Raw genomic sequence first — 14742 nt, 5'->3', positions numbered from 1 at the left:
CACACTGCAGCAGCAGTCCTGGCTCTCCATAAACGGTTTCCCCAACTGAAGGGGGACAGTGCACAGGACAGTGTCAGTGGAGAACAAGCCCCTTGATAATGGCTTTAAACAACTTAAAGAACACAAAACATTAACTGTAGGAAGTCTAACGAGGAAAATGTACACAGGGAGGAGGCAGAAAAATAACATTTATTGAACACTTGCTCTTCAAGCCTTCCATTATCTGTCTAGGTGTACCTAATATACCTTAAATAGCTCCAGCAGATCTCAGTAGTTATTAATAGATAGTTCTGCAGGTGTTGGATGTGTTCGACTACTCTCTGCAGTGCCTTGCATGGCTGATCTTTGGGATGGAACACATTTCCCTCATTGTTCTTCTCTGCTCATTCCAGGTGATAGTTTTAGACCCAGTACTTTCTCATTTGATTGGTCTTAAGGGACTCCTCATTCCTCTCTTCCCTAGGTATTGTCCTCTTTACTCAGTGTGCTCTGCGTATCCTCACGACTCCAGCATTTCATTCAAGTGTCTGGCTTCATTTTACTTCATCTCTAACACCTCATTTTTGTTTCCTCATGGCTTCTCAGAATTCTTCTTTGTGGCAAAAGAAATGCTTCATCTCTTAAAATACTTAAGGCCTTGAATTAGGCAATATATTCTCAAAATACATAATATTATTTGATGAAATAAACTCTCCAAAGCAGGCACTGGTATAAATACTTGTACAACTTCAGTTTTTTTTTTAATCAGAAGAGATTTTTAGGGAGTGATAAATAATGTTTCAATTATTGTTGACATACTCAAACACAGGCTACCTCTACTTCTTATTGCCAACTATGTGTGTAAGTATATATATGTTACTGTGCACAGAGCATAAAATTCACCCTTTCAAAATGCACACTTCAGTGGGTTTTGTATATTCATAGAGTTGTACAGCCATCAGCACTATCTAATATTAGAATATTTTCATCACCCTAAAAAAGAAACCCTGTACCCAATAGCAGTCACTACCCAGTGAACCCTGCTCCAAGCTCTAGTAAACATTAATTGGCTTTTTGTTTCAGTGAATTTGCCTCTTCTGGGCATTTAATATAAATGGAATATACAATATGTGGTCTTTTGTGACTGTCTCGTGTCAATTAGAATAATGTTTTCAAGGTTCATCCATTTGAAGTGTGTATTACTACTTCATTCTTTCTTTATTGTCGATAATATTCCATTGTGTGGATATACAACTTTCGTTTGTCCATTCCTCAACTGATAGTCATTTCAGTGGGTTTTGCTTTTTGGATATTATGAATAATGCTACCATGAACAGTTATGGGCAAGGTTTTGTGTGGGCATATGTTTTCATTCCTCTTGAGTATATACGTAGGAGTGGAATTAGTGGATTGTATGGTAACTCCACGCTTTTAACTTTTTGAGGAACATTCAAACTGCTTTCCAAAGTGACTGCACAATTGTACATCCTTACCAGCAATGTATGAGGGTGATAGCCAGGGGTGTGGCTGGCTTAGTCACACCCCCTCTGTCAGCAGTGTGAGAAGGCGAGTGATAGGCAGGCAAAGGAGTCACCAGGTCACTAATGCTTATAGTGGAGTGAAGTGAAAAAAAAAATGCAAATAATATTAATAAATAATCTCACTGAGCACCTCAGATTTGTGTCTTGACAAATAAACAAAGGATGTTTGTGTTTTAAAAAGGGGTGGTGGTGCACATATTCATTACTGTTGAAAGCAAAGACGTACAGCTGTCATAGCTCCCTGTCTGGTCATACACAGACCCTGGTGAAAACCCCCTCCTAGTCCCCTCTTCTCCAGCCCAAGCAACCCTTCTCTCAGCTCCCATGTGACATGAGAGAAGCAGCCTCTACCTTCCTCTATTTTCTTTCCCGTCTTAGCACTGTGGTAAAATTCTGTACCTTCACTTGGTTTGACCTTTTGAACCTTAAAAGCTTGTTTGGGGAATCATATAGCTGAAATTTAACTATTTCTTGCTGGTGTTCTTCTTTTTTATCTTATTCACCCTGAAGACCCGTGAGTGTCTTGGTAGACCAGAGGTGGGGATCAGGCCATATGTACAAAGAAATGGCAGGGGAAAGCAAGAAGAATAATGTTTCAAATTATTATTACACACACAAGACACATATCTGAAAAACATTCATGTGAGAAAAGTCTTCAATAGACCCATGCATTTTAAGTGTGGTTAGGGGAAGTTCCATCTTGGAGAGGAAAAATAAATATATTAGGTAATTCCCAGTGACTTGTGTCAAGGACATAGCATCTTTGCCTCTGTTCCTTAAATCTGTTCTTTTCCTTCACAGCCAAACTCACAGTCAGCTGGTTCAAGTCCAGTAAGTATCTGATTCAGTAAGAGTTGTATTATTTTTGATATGCCTAATGATTTTAGTCTTTGATTCTACTGTTTTAAACTTATGAAAACTATACTTCTTATCTGTACTTTCATTTTTTTCCCATCTTCCCCTCATTTTTATAAAAGAGGGACAAAATTCTCAAGTACTTGCATAAATGTACACAGCTGTGTAGACTAAGAAGGTGCGCTGAAGCCAAAACTAGACTGCTAGCAGGTGGGTCACAGGTCCCAGCTGGAAGGGTCATTTAACAGCTAATGGGCAAATGTATAAGTTCAATAATGCAAGATTTCTTCCCTTTGGTAAATATTATATTAGAAATGTTTAATTTGGGGTGCCTGGGTGGCTCAGTTGGTTAAGCATCTGCTTTTGGCTCAGGTCATAATCCCAGGGTCTGGAATTGAGTCTCACATCGGGCTCCCTGCTCAGTGGGGAGCCTGCTTCTCCTCCCCACTCATGCTCTCTCTTGCTATTTCTGTCTCTCTCTCTCAAATAAATAAATGAAATCTTTCAAAAAATGTTTAATTTTATAGACTTCCTAGATTATCATTGTAAAAAGTTTAACAATAGAGTTGTGTAAAGGAAAAGTTAATTCTCTAGCTCTCCCACATGCCCCTTCACCTCCAGTGCCATACCTAAAGATAAACAGTTAATTGCTTGGTGTGTTTCTTTCCACACCTCCTTTCTCTACACAAACAAAAATGTCTATAAACATATGTATGCAAATGTTTGGTTGTATTATTTTTAATCTCTATGGATTTATACTATGGGCATTTTATTGCAACCTGTTCTTTTTGTCAATAGTATACAATGGATTCCTTTCTAGATCTATGCACGGAAATATAGTTAACTTCACTTTATGCATAATATTTCACCTTGAGGATTCTTTCAAAATTTATTTAACTATTCCCCACAATGAACCTACAGATTAGTTTCAGATTTTGGGCACCACAATAAATTTTCTTGTACATTTACAGAAAAATAAATGGCCCTAAATTTTCTGTTAAAAAAGGTAGCCAAAATTGGTTTCCCTAAGTCAAAGTATTTGAGTACTATTTATATTACCAGATATCATGTTATTACTTCCCCAAAGTTACAGAAATTCACAGTCCCACCAGCAATATCTAAAAGTATTTATTTCTCACTAGTAAGGTGTGTTGTCAATTGTTTTAACATTTGCCAATTGGATGAAGAATGGCATCTCATTTTCATTTACCTTTACCTGCTTCATTAGTAAGATGAAGCATCTCTTCAAATGTTAATTGGATAATTCTGTGAATTCTATTCACATCCTTTGCCTGTTTTCCTGTTGAGTTACTTGTCTTTTTCTTACTGTATAGTTTTCTATTGCCACCATAACAAATTACCACCAGCGCGATAGCTTATACAACACAAGCTCATTATCCCACAGTTACAGAGGTCAGAAGTGAGAAATGGGTCTCATTGAGCTAAAATCAAGGTGGTGACCCCATTGTGTTCTCATCTGGAGGTTCTAGAAGAGAATCTGTTTCTTTGCCTTTTCCAGTTTCTAGAGGCAACCCACATTTCTAGGCTTCTGGCCCTTTTCTACTTCTTCAATGACACCAGTGACAAATCAAGTCCTTTCCCACACTGCCTTCTCTTTCTCTGAAGCCAGGGATGGTTATTTGCTTTAAAAGATTCACCAGATTCAGCCCATCTGGATGATCCAGGCATATACCTCCAACTCAGGGTCCATAACTCACATCTGCAAAGTTTTTTGCCAGGTAAAGCAACCTATTCACAGGTTCGAGGGATTACAGCATGGGTATCTTTGGGAGCCATGATTCTTCCTACTACATTTAACAATGTATGGAAATACTGTATTTTTTTTAAAGGTGTTAGCCATTGTCAGCATGAATGTTGCACACATGCTTTAACCCCACCCTTTGTTTTTTTATATTATCTATGATTCTACTCTCCTCAGACTTGTAAATAGCTTTCCATTTCATCCACCTTAAAGCTGTGTAATTGTTGTGAGGTAAACAATAGTCTCCTGCAGTTTCCTGATTCAAATGTAGTTTCCTGATTCATCAGTAGCTTGAAGAACAGAATCACAATGTAAGTTAAGTTCACACCCCTGCCAGGTCTCATAAGGGAAAGTCCGGGTAACAATGGTGATGCACCCTGAGAATGGGGTCATTGGGGCAGACTTAGCTATATATGAACATCTGGAATCCCCCAATCCTTTTGAATCCTCCTTTGCCAAAAGAAGTCTCCCCTCTTCCCTCAGTGCCCATGCATATTCTGCCCTGCTTAAAGACCCTTGAACTTACTTGGGATCAAGAGGATTCTAAAAGCAAGAGAAGTCTCATTCTCCTTCAGATCTACTCTCCATCACTCCTTCTTGTCTTGAACACCACTACTAGGACCAGATCCCAGCATAACCCAGGGGTATGAGTCTAAATATGACACAACACGGAGCTCTAATGGTTTCAATCTCATAAATACAAAGGGATAAATTATTCTGCCAGAGACAGCTGGAAGTTGAAATTCCCACATGACAGTTTTGAGCTCCACATGCCATTAAAGCAGCATGAAGTAAGGGGAATCAACTACATGGACTGGGCTGCCTGATCCTGATTATCAAGGGGAAAAGGATTGCTGCTCCCCAATGGGAACAAGAGAAGAATGTCTGAAATGATGAAATGATATATGTAAAGTGCTAAAGGAAATAACTGGCAACTCAGAATTTTGCACCAGAATAAAAATACTTCATATCCTTCAAAATAAAGGCAAAATGCATCTTTTTCAGATAATCAAAAACTAAATAGAGCTGTACTAGATGAAACACTGAAATTCTTCAGGCAGAAGAAAAATAATTCTAGATGGAAGCATAGATTTCCAAAAATGAAGGAAGAGAATTAAACACCTACAGAAAGACAGAGAGATAGATCTCTGTGAGCACTGACTATATAAGACAATAATAATGATGACGTTGTGTGGAGTTTAACAACATACATGCAGAAAAAAACACATGCACTTAAGACACATAAAGAAAATAGTACAGGGATACATGATGGCTTAGTCTGTTGAACATCCAACTTTTGATTTCAGCTAGGGTCATGATCTTTCTTTCCCTCTACCCCTCCCCCTGCCCTGCTTGTGCTCTCTCTCTCTCTCCCTCTCCCTCCCTCCTCCCTCCACCTCTCTCTTTCGAATAAATAAATACTTCTTTAAAAGAAAATAGTACAGGGACGCCTGGGTGGCTCAGTTGGTTAAGCAGCTGCCTTCGGCTCAGGTCATGATCCCAGCGTCCTGGGATCGAGTCCCACATCGGGCTCCTTGTTCTGTGGGGAGCCTGCTTCTCCCTCTGCCTCTGCCTGCCACTCTGTCTGCCTGTGCTCACTCTCTCTCTCTCTCTCTCTCTCTCTCTCTGACAAATAAATAAATAAAATCTTAAAAAAAAATTAAAAAAAAAAAGAAAAGAAAATAGTACAAAAGGCTAAAGGTACATTAAGGTAAAGTACTCTAGCGGGGAGGAGTCAAGATGACGGAGGAGTAGCAGACTGCGATGGCATAAATTCGCAGGAGTTCAGCTAGATAGTTATCAAACCATTCTGAACACATACAAACCCAACAGGGGATCAAGGAGAAGAAGAGCAGCAATTCTAGAAACAGAAAATCAACCACTTTCTGGAAGGTAGAACATGCGGAGAAGTGAATCTGAAGCTACTGGGAAGATAGATCGCGGGGACAGCGGCTGGCTCCTGGCAAGTGGTGGAGCAATGCAACACAAAATCAGAACTTTCAGAAGTCTGCTCCACTGAGGGACATCACTCCAGAGGCTAAGCGGGGGTGGAGCCCTCACAGGGACAGTGTGGTCTCAGGACCCATAGGGTCACAGAAAGACCAGGGGTGTCTGAGTGTGGCCAAGTTGCCAGGAATCAGAGCAGGGAAGCTGACTACAGAGACAGAGCCGAGGAGTGAGCTTTCAGCTTGGGGTTACCTTAAACTGTGATCTGCGGCAGAGTTGGGCCACTGCTCTTTGAGCAGGGACCCCACAAGTGACAGATCCGAGGAGACTCACCTTTCTCTTCTGAGCAGCAAGGCAGGAATCTGCTGGGTTTGGAGACTACAAACAGGGCCACGTGCCAGAGACAAACATGCTCAGTCACAGGCTGGGTGAGCTCAGAGCATGGCCAGAGACCAGGATGATGGGAGTGATTGACCACTTTTCTCTGAGGGCACACTGAGGAGTGGGACCCCAAGCTCTCAGCTCCTCCGGGCCAGAGATTGGGAGGCTGCCATTTCCATTGCCGTCCTTCAGAGCTCTATGGAAAGCATTCAGGGAACAAAAGCTCCTGAGAGCAAACCTGAACAAATTACTTAGCCCAGCCCCTGGCAAGGGCAGTGCAATTCCGCCTTGGGCAAAGACATTTGAGACTCACTACAGTAGGCCCCTCCCCCAGAAGATCAGCAAGAACATCCAGCTAAGACCAAGCTCACTGATCAAGGAGAACAGCAGAATTCCAGAGGAGGGGAAAGCAAAGCATGGAATTCATGGCTTTCTCCCCATGATTCTTTAGTCTTGCAAAATTAATTAAATTTTTTTAATTTTATTTTTTTCTTACTCTAATTTCTTTAATATTTCCTCTTTCTTCTTTTAACATTTTTAACTAGTTTATCTTAACAATACCTTTCTAAAAAAAAAAAACTTTTTAAACTTTCATTATTATAGTCATATTTTATCCTTCATTGTATCTAACTTTCTTTTTTGAATACATATAGGGTTTTTTCTTCTAAAAAATTTTGGGATATAATTTCTTATAATAGATCAAAATATATCCTGTCTAGCACGGGACTTTGTTCTAGTCTCCAGCTTGAGCTAATTCTCTCTTTTTCTTTTTCTTTCTTTTCACAACCAACTTATCAATTCCTTTTTTAGAATTTTTTTTTAAATTTTCATCTTAATAGTCGTATTCCATCCCTTCATCATGTTTACTGTTATTTTTGTATATATATATATAAGTTTTTCTTTCTTTAAAATTTTAGGAGGTGAAAGTCCAAAATATACCTTTCTTCTAAGAGTCCAAAATATACCCAAAATCAAGTGGGTGTATCTGTTCTGTTCACCAGTCCAATATATATTTCGTATATATTTTAATTTTTTAACTAAATATTTTAATTTTTTATTTTTATTTAAATTTATTAAAATTAAGAATTTTATTATTTTTAATTAAAAATTAAATATTTTAATTTTTAAATTTTTTTTAAATTTCTTTTTACCACCTTTCTCCCCCCCCCCCCCCAATTTAGGGTCTCTTCTGATTTGGTTAGTGTACATTTTTCTGGGGTCTTTGCCACCCTTTTAGTATTTTATTATCTTGTTCATATATTCTTATCTGGATAAAATGACAAACTGGAAAAACTCACCACAAAAAGAAGAACAAGAGGCAGTACTGAAGGCTAGGCACCTAATCAATACAAACATTGGTAATATGTCAGATCTAGAATTCAGAATGATGATTCTCAAGGTACTAACTTGCTCAAAAAAGGCATGGAAGATATGAGAGAAATGCTGTCTGGGAAAATAAAAGCCCTTTCTTGAGAAATAAAAGAACTAAAATCTAACCAAGCTGAAATCAAAAAAGCTATTAATGAGTTGCAACCAAAAGTGGAGGCTCTTATTGCTAGGATAAATGAGGCAGAAGAGAGAATTAGTGATGCAGAAGACCAAATGACAGAGAATAAAGAAGCCGAGCAAAAGAGAGACAAACAACTACTGGACCATGAGGGGAGAATTCGAGGGATAAGTGATACCATAAGATGAAACGATATTAGAATAATTGGGATTCCAGAAGAAGAAGAAAGAGAGAGGGGGCAGAAGGTATATTGGAATGAATTATTGTAGAGAATTTCCCTAATATGGCAAAGGGAACAAGCATCAAAATCCAGGAGGCACAGAGAACCCCTCTCAAAATCGATAAATAAGTCCACACCCCATCACCTAATAGTAAAACTTACAAGTCTTAGTGACAAAGAGAAAATCCTGAAAGCAGCTCGGGACAAGAAGTCTGTAACATACAATGGTAAAAATATTAGACTGGCAGCAGACTCATCCACAGAAACCTGACAGCCCAGAAAGAACTGGCATGATATATTCAGAGCACTAAATGAGAAAAACATGCAGCCAAGAATACTATATCCAGCTAGGCTATCATTGAAAATAGAAGGAGAGATAAAAAGCTTCCAGGACAAACAAAATCTAAAAGAATTTGTAAACACCAAACCAGCCCTACAAGAAATATTGGAAGGGGTCTTCTAAGCAAAGAGAGAGCCTAAAAATAGTAGACCAGAAAGGAACAGAAACATTATACAGTAATAGTCACCTTACAGGCAAAACAATGGCATGAAATTCATATCTTTCAATAGTTACCCTGAATATAAATGGGCTAAGTGCCCCAATCAAAAGGCACAGGGTATCAGAATGGATAAAAAAACAAAACCCACCAATATAGTTGTCTGCAAGAAACTCATTTTAGACCCAAAGAAACCTCCAGATTTAAAGTGAAAGGGTGGAAAACAATTTACCATGCTAATGGACATCAAAAGAAAGCTGGGGTGGCAATCCTTATATCAGATAAATTAGGTTTTAAGCCAAAGATTACAATAAGAGATGAGGAAGGACACTATATCATACTCAAAGGGTCTGCTGAACAAGAAGATTTAACAACTTTAAATATTATGCCCCTGTCACGGGAGCAGCCAACTAAATAAACCAATTAATAACAAAATCAAAGAAACACATCAACAATAATACAATAATAGTAGGGGACTTTAACACCCCCTCCCTCACTGAAATGGACAGACCATCCCAGTTAAAGATCGACAAGGAAATAAAGACTTTAAATGACACACTGGACCAGATGGACATCACAGATATATTCAGAACATTCCATCCCAAAGCAACAGAATACACATTCTTTTCTAGTGCACATGGAACATTCTCCAGAATAGATCACATCCTGGGTCACAAATCAGGTCTCAACTGGTACCAAAAGATTGGGATCATTCCCTGTATATTTTCAGACCACAATGCTTTGAAGCTAGAACTCAATCACAAGAGGAAAGTTGGAAAGAACCTAAATACATGGAGGCTAAAGAGTATCCTACTAAAGAATGAACAGATCAGTCAGGAAATTAAAGAAGAATCGAAAAAATTCATGGAAACAAATGATAATGAAAACACAACTCTTCAAAATCTGTGGGACACAGCAAAGGCAGTCCTGAGAGGAAAGTATATAGCAATACAAGCCTTTCTCAAGAAACAAGAAAGGACTCAAATACACAGCCTAAACCTACACCTAAAGGAGCTGGAGAAAGAACAGCAAAGAAAGCCTAAACCCAACAGGAGAAGAGAAATCAGAAAGATCAGAGAGAAATCAATGAAATAGAAACCAAAAAAACAATGGAACAAATCAATGAAACTAGGAGCTGGTTCTTTGAAAGAATTAATAAGATTGATTAACCCCTGGCCAGACTCATCAAAAAGAAAAGAGAAAGGACCCAAATGAGTAAAATCATGAATGAAAGAGGAGACATCACAACCAACACCAAAGAAATACAAACAATTATTAAGAACATATTATGGGCAAAAATATGTCAGCAAATTTGACAATCTGGAAGAAACGGATGCATTCCTAGAGATGTATAAACTACCAAAACTGAACCAGGAAGAAATAGAAAACCTAAACAGACCCATAACCAGTAAGGAGATTGAAGCAGTCATCTAAAATCTCCCAACAAACAAGAGCCCAGGACCAGACGGCTTCCCAGGGGAATTCTACCAAACATTTAAAGAAGAATTAATACCTATTCTTCTGAAACTGTTCCAAAAAATAGAAATGGAAGAAAAACTTCCAAACTCATTTTATGAGGCCACCATTACCTTGATCCCAAAACCAGACAAAGAACCCATCAAAAAGGAGAATTACATACCAATATCCTTGATGAACACAGATGCAAAAATTCTTACCAAAATACTAGCCAATAGGATCCAACAGTACATTAAAAGGATTATTCAACATGACCAAGTAGTATTTATTCCAGGGCTGCAAGGTTGGTTCAACATCCCCAAATCAATCAATGTGATACAATACATTAATAAAAGAAAGAACAAAAACCATATGATACCCTCAATAGATGCTGAAAAAACATTTGACAAGGTACAACATCCCTTCTTGAAAAAAACTCTTCAAAGTGTAGGGATAGAAGGTACATACTTCAATATCATCAAAGTCACCTATGAAAAACCCACAGCAAATATCATTCTCAATGGGGAAAAACTGAAAGCTTTTCCACTAAGGTCAGGAACACAGTAGGGATGTCCACTATCACCACTGCTATTCAACATAGTACTGGAACTCCTAGGCTCAGCAATCAGACAACAAAAAGAAATTAAAAGCATCCAAATCAGCAAAGGAGAAGTCAAACTCTCACTCTTTGCAGATGATATGATACTTTATGTGGAAAACCCAAAAGACTCCACTCCAAAACTGCTAGTACTTGTACAGGAATTCGGTAAAGTGTCAGGATATAAAATCAATGCTCAGAAATCAGTTGCATTTCTATACACCAACAGCAAGACAGAAGAAAGAGAAATTATGGAGTCAATCCCATTTACAATTGCACTCAAAATCATAAGATACCTAGGAATAAACCTAACCAAAGAGGCAAAGAAACTGTACTCAGAAAACTATAAAGTGCTCATGAAAGAAATTGAGGAAGACACAAAAAATGGAAAAACATTCCATGTTCATGGATTAGAAGAACAAATAGTGTGAAAATGTCTATGCTACCTGATACGAGGAATTTGAGAGGCAAAGTGGGGGGTTTAGGGGTAGGGAAGGAAAAAATGAAACAAGACGGGATTGGGAGGGAGACAAACCATAAGAGACTCTTAATCTCACAAAACAAACTGAGGGTTGTTGGGGGGAGGGGAGTAGGGAGAGGAGGGTTGGGTTATGGACATTGGGGAGGGTATGTGCTATGGTAAGTGCTGTGAAGTGTGTAAGCCTGATGATTCATAGACCTGCATTCCTGGGGCTAATGATACATTATATGTTAATAAGAACACTTTTTTTTTAAAAAAGTTAAAGGACTCTAAAGCTCTTGACTAATAAGAATGTGAATCATAATTTCTTAGACTTTCATAAATTAAGGATGCCTACTGGAATGTCTCTATTAACCACTTAAAAAACTGTAAAAGAATATAAAAGTACTAAACCAATAGAAAAAAAGAGATAAATAAAAACTGCAAGAAATAAAGAAAGCAAGAAAGGAAAGGAATATAGAATTGCTGGAATCAATAAGAAAATGCCATTAAGTTAATAGATTCAAATATAAATATATTATAATTACATTAATATAAAGTAGCTAAATCGCCAATTAAATTAGAAAGATTAGCATGTGAATTAAAACCCATCTATTATATGTTTCTTACAAGAGATATACCCAAATAATATGCAAGTATATGAAAGTAAAAGGGAAAAAAATGTAGCATACAAATACTAACTAAAAGAAAACTGGTATAGCTACAGTAATGCCAGAAAAAATAAACTTCAGGGCCAATACATTATATGTGATAACATATAAGGATCAATCATCAGTAACACTGGAAAAAGTCTAAAATTGTATGCATCTAATGGTATGGCATCAAAATACACAATTCAGTAATTGACAAAACTAGAAGGAAAAAAATGAATCCATGATTTTAGTGTGAAATATTTTAACATCTCTCCCCATAACCAAAAGAATAAGTAGACGAAAATTCAGAAATACAGAATATTCAACCTTATTTAAAACATTTTACCTGACATATGAAACACTGTACCACAAAGCAAAATACACCATTATTTTCAAGTGCATGTAGAAAATTTGTCAATATCAACCATGTATCTTTCATAATGCAAGTGTCAACAAATTTTAAGAGATTAAAATCTCAGAGTATATTCCTTGGCTGTAATGAAAGTTGAGTTAGAACTCAGTTGCAAAAAATAAAACTAACTGTAAATTCTCAAATATTTAGGAATCCAGCAGTATACTTCTAAATAGCACATAAGTGAAAGAAAAAGTTACAGTGGAAATTAGAAAATATTTGGAGCTGAATGGCAGTGAGAATATGGCATACCACAATGTTTTGCAATTCAGTGAAAACTGAATAGAAGGAAATGTTTACCATTAAATGTACACATGAGAGATGATAAAATACCAAAACATAAGGATCTAGACATCATCTTAAGAAGTTAAAGAAGGAATAGCAAGTTAAACTCCAAGAATGTGGAAGAAAATAACAGATCAGAAAACAATAAAAAGGAAACTAATGAGGAACAGAGAAAAATCAAGAAAGCTTAAAACAAAGCTTGCTCTTTGAAGGCACTAATAAAATTTATAAATCCCTGAGAAGACTAAACATGATGTCGGGGAAAATTCACAATAAATTGATATCAAGAATCAAAAGGGGGTTATACCTACACATCTGACAGACATTAAAAAGAAAATAAGTGGAAATAATGATAAAAAACCCTTCTGCCAATATATTTTAATATGTAGATGAAAAAGGTATTTTTCATCTACATTTTACATTTTTTCATTTACATTTTCATCTACATTTTACATTTTTAAAGACACAACAAAATGGAAAATTTGAGTTGTACTATGCATTTTTAAAGAAACTAAATCCATAACTAAAAACCTTTCCTCAAAGAAAACTTCAGGCCCTGAGAGCTGCATGGGTAAGTTCTTTTAAACATTTAAAGGAAAAATAATGTCAGTCATACCAAACTCTTCAAGAAAACAACAAATAGGAAACACTCCCCTACTTCTTCTATGAAGCAAGTATAATCTTTGAGTCCAAAATCTGACAAGTCCATTACAAGAAATGAAAATCACAAGTTAATTTCTTATATATACATAGAATCAAAAATTGTACAAATCTAGCAATACATAACAACTAAGGTGTGATTATTCTGGGAATGGAAGAAAATTGGATATTAAAAAGTCAATTAATTTCACTTACCACATCAACAGAATAGGGGAGGGAAAAAAAAACACATAGTTTTTTTTTAAGATTTTATTTATTTATTTGAGCCAGAAAGAGAACATGACCAAAGCGGGGAGGGGCGGATGGAGAGGGAGAAGCAGATTCTTTGCTGAGGGAGGGAGTCCCATTCAGGGCTTGATCTCAGGATCCTGGGATCACAACCTGAGCCTGAGGCAGAAGCTTAACTGACTGAGCCACGCAGGTGCCCCATAATTTAATACATAAATATACGTCATTTGATAAATTTAACACCCACTCAAAATAAAAATGCATGACAAACTAGAGTTAGAGGGGAATCTTTTTAATCTATTATAGGTACAAAAAACCCACAACCAACATTATACTTAGCGAAATCCTAAAAGCTTTCCCTCTGAAGTTGGAAATGAAGCAAGAATACTTGCCGTCACAACTCTATTCAACATTAAAGGAGACATCCTAATAGTGCAATTAAGCAAGAACAATAAATGAGAGGTTGAGGTTTGAAAAGAAAGTTGCAAAAGTCATTACATGCTACTACACAGGCTATGATATATACGATAGAAAATACATGAAAATCTATAGACAAACCATTAAAATTAATATGTAAATTTAGCAAAGACACTGGATACACTATTAATACACAATGCACAGTACATACCCAAAAAATGGTTGTAGCTTTATATTCCAATGAACAAGCAGAATGTGAAATTTTAAAATATTCAAATTACAGTATCCAAAAATACTATAACAGATAAAATATAAAAATAAACCTGAGAATAAATTTGATAAAGAAGTTACAAGAACTCTATGCAGAAAACCAACAAATATTGTGAGAAACTAAAGATGACCTAAGTAAATGGAAAGATACACTGTATACATGGACCAGAAGAAAAATCTTATACAGATGTTAATTTCTCTTCAAATTGGCCTATAGATACAATGCAACTCCTATCAAAATTCCAGCAGGACTTTCCAAATTGGTTTGGAAGTTGTTAAGCTGATTTTTAATTTTAAATGGAAATGCAAATATCCAAGGAAAGTAAGAACCTCTTGAAATAGAACCAGGTAGGATAATAAATATAAAAAAATTAGAAAGCCAAAATAATTAAGGCAGTAATTAAACCAATATAACAGGACGTGGAGGCCAGAAATAGGCCCATACAATATGACTGCTGGTTTATAACAAAGGTAACATTCCATGCCAGAGGGGAAAATGATTTTTTTTTAATCAGTGTGGTGCTGGTTAAATTGGAAAAAAAAAAAAATTGGAAAAAAATCTAATCCTGATCTCTACTTTACATCATGCACTAAAATGAAACACATTTGGATTAT

This window comes from Lutra lutra, chromosome 14, assembly GCF_902655055.1.
Source record: "Lutra lutra chromosome 14, mLutLut1.2, whole genome shotgun sequence".
Classification (NCBI taxonomy): Eukaryota; Metazoa; Chordata; class Mammalia; order Carnivora; family Mustelidae; genus Lutra; species Lutra lutra.
This window is presented reverse-complemented; position numbering follows the sequence as displayed.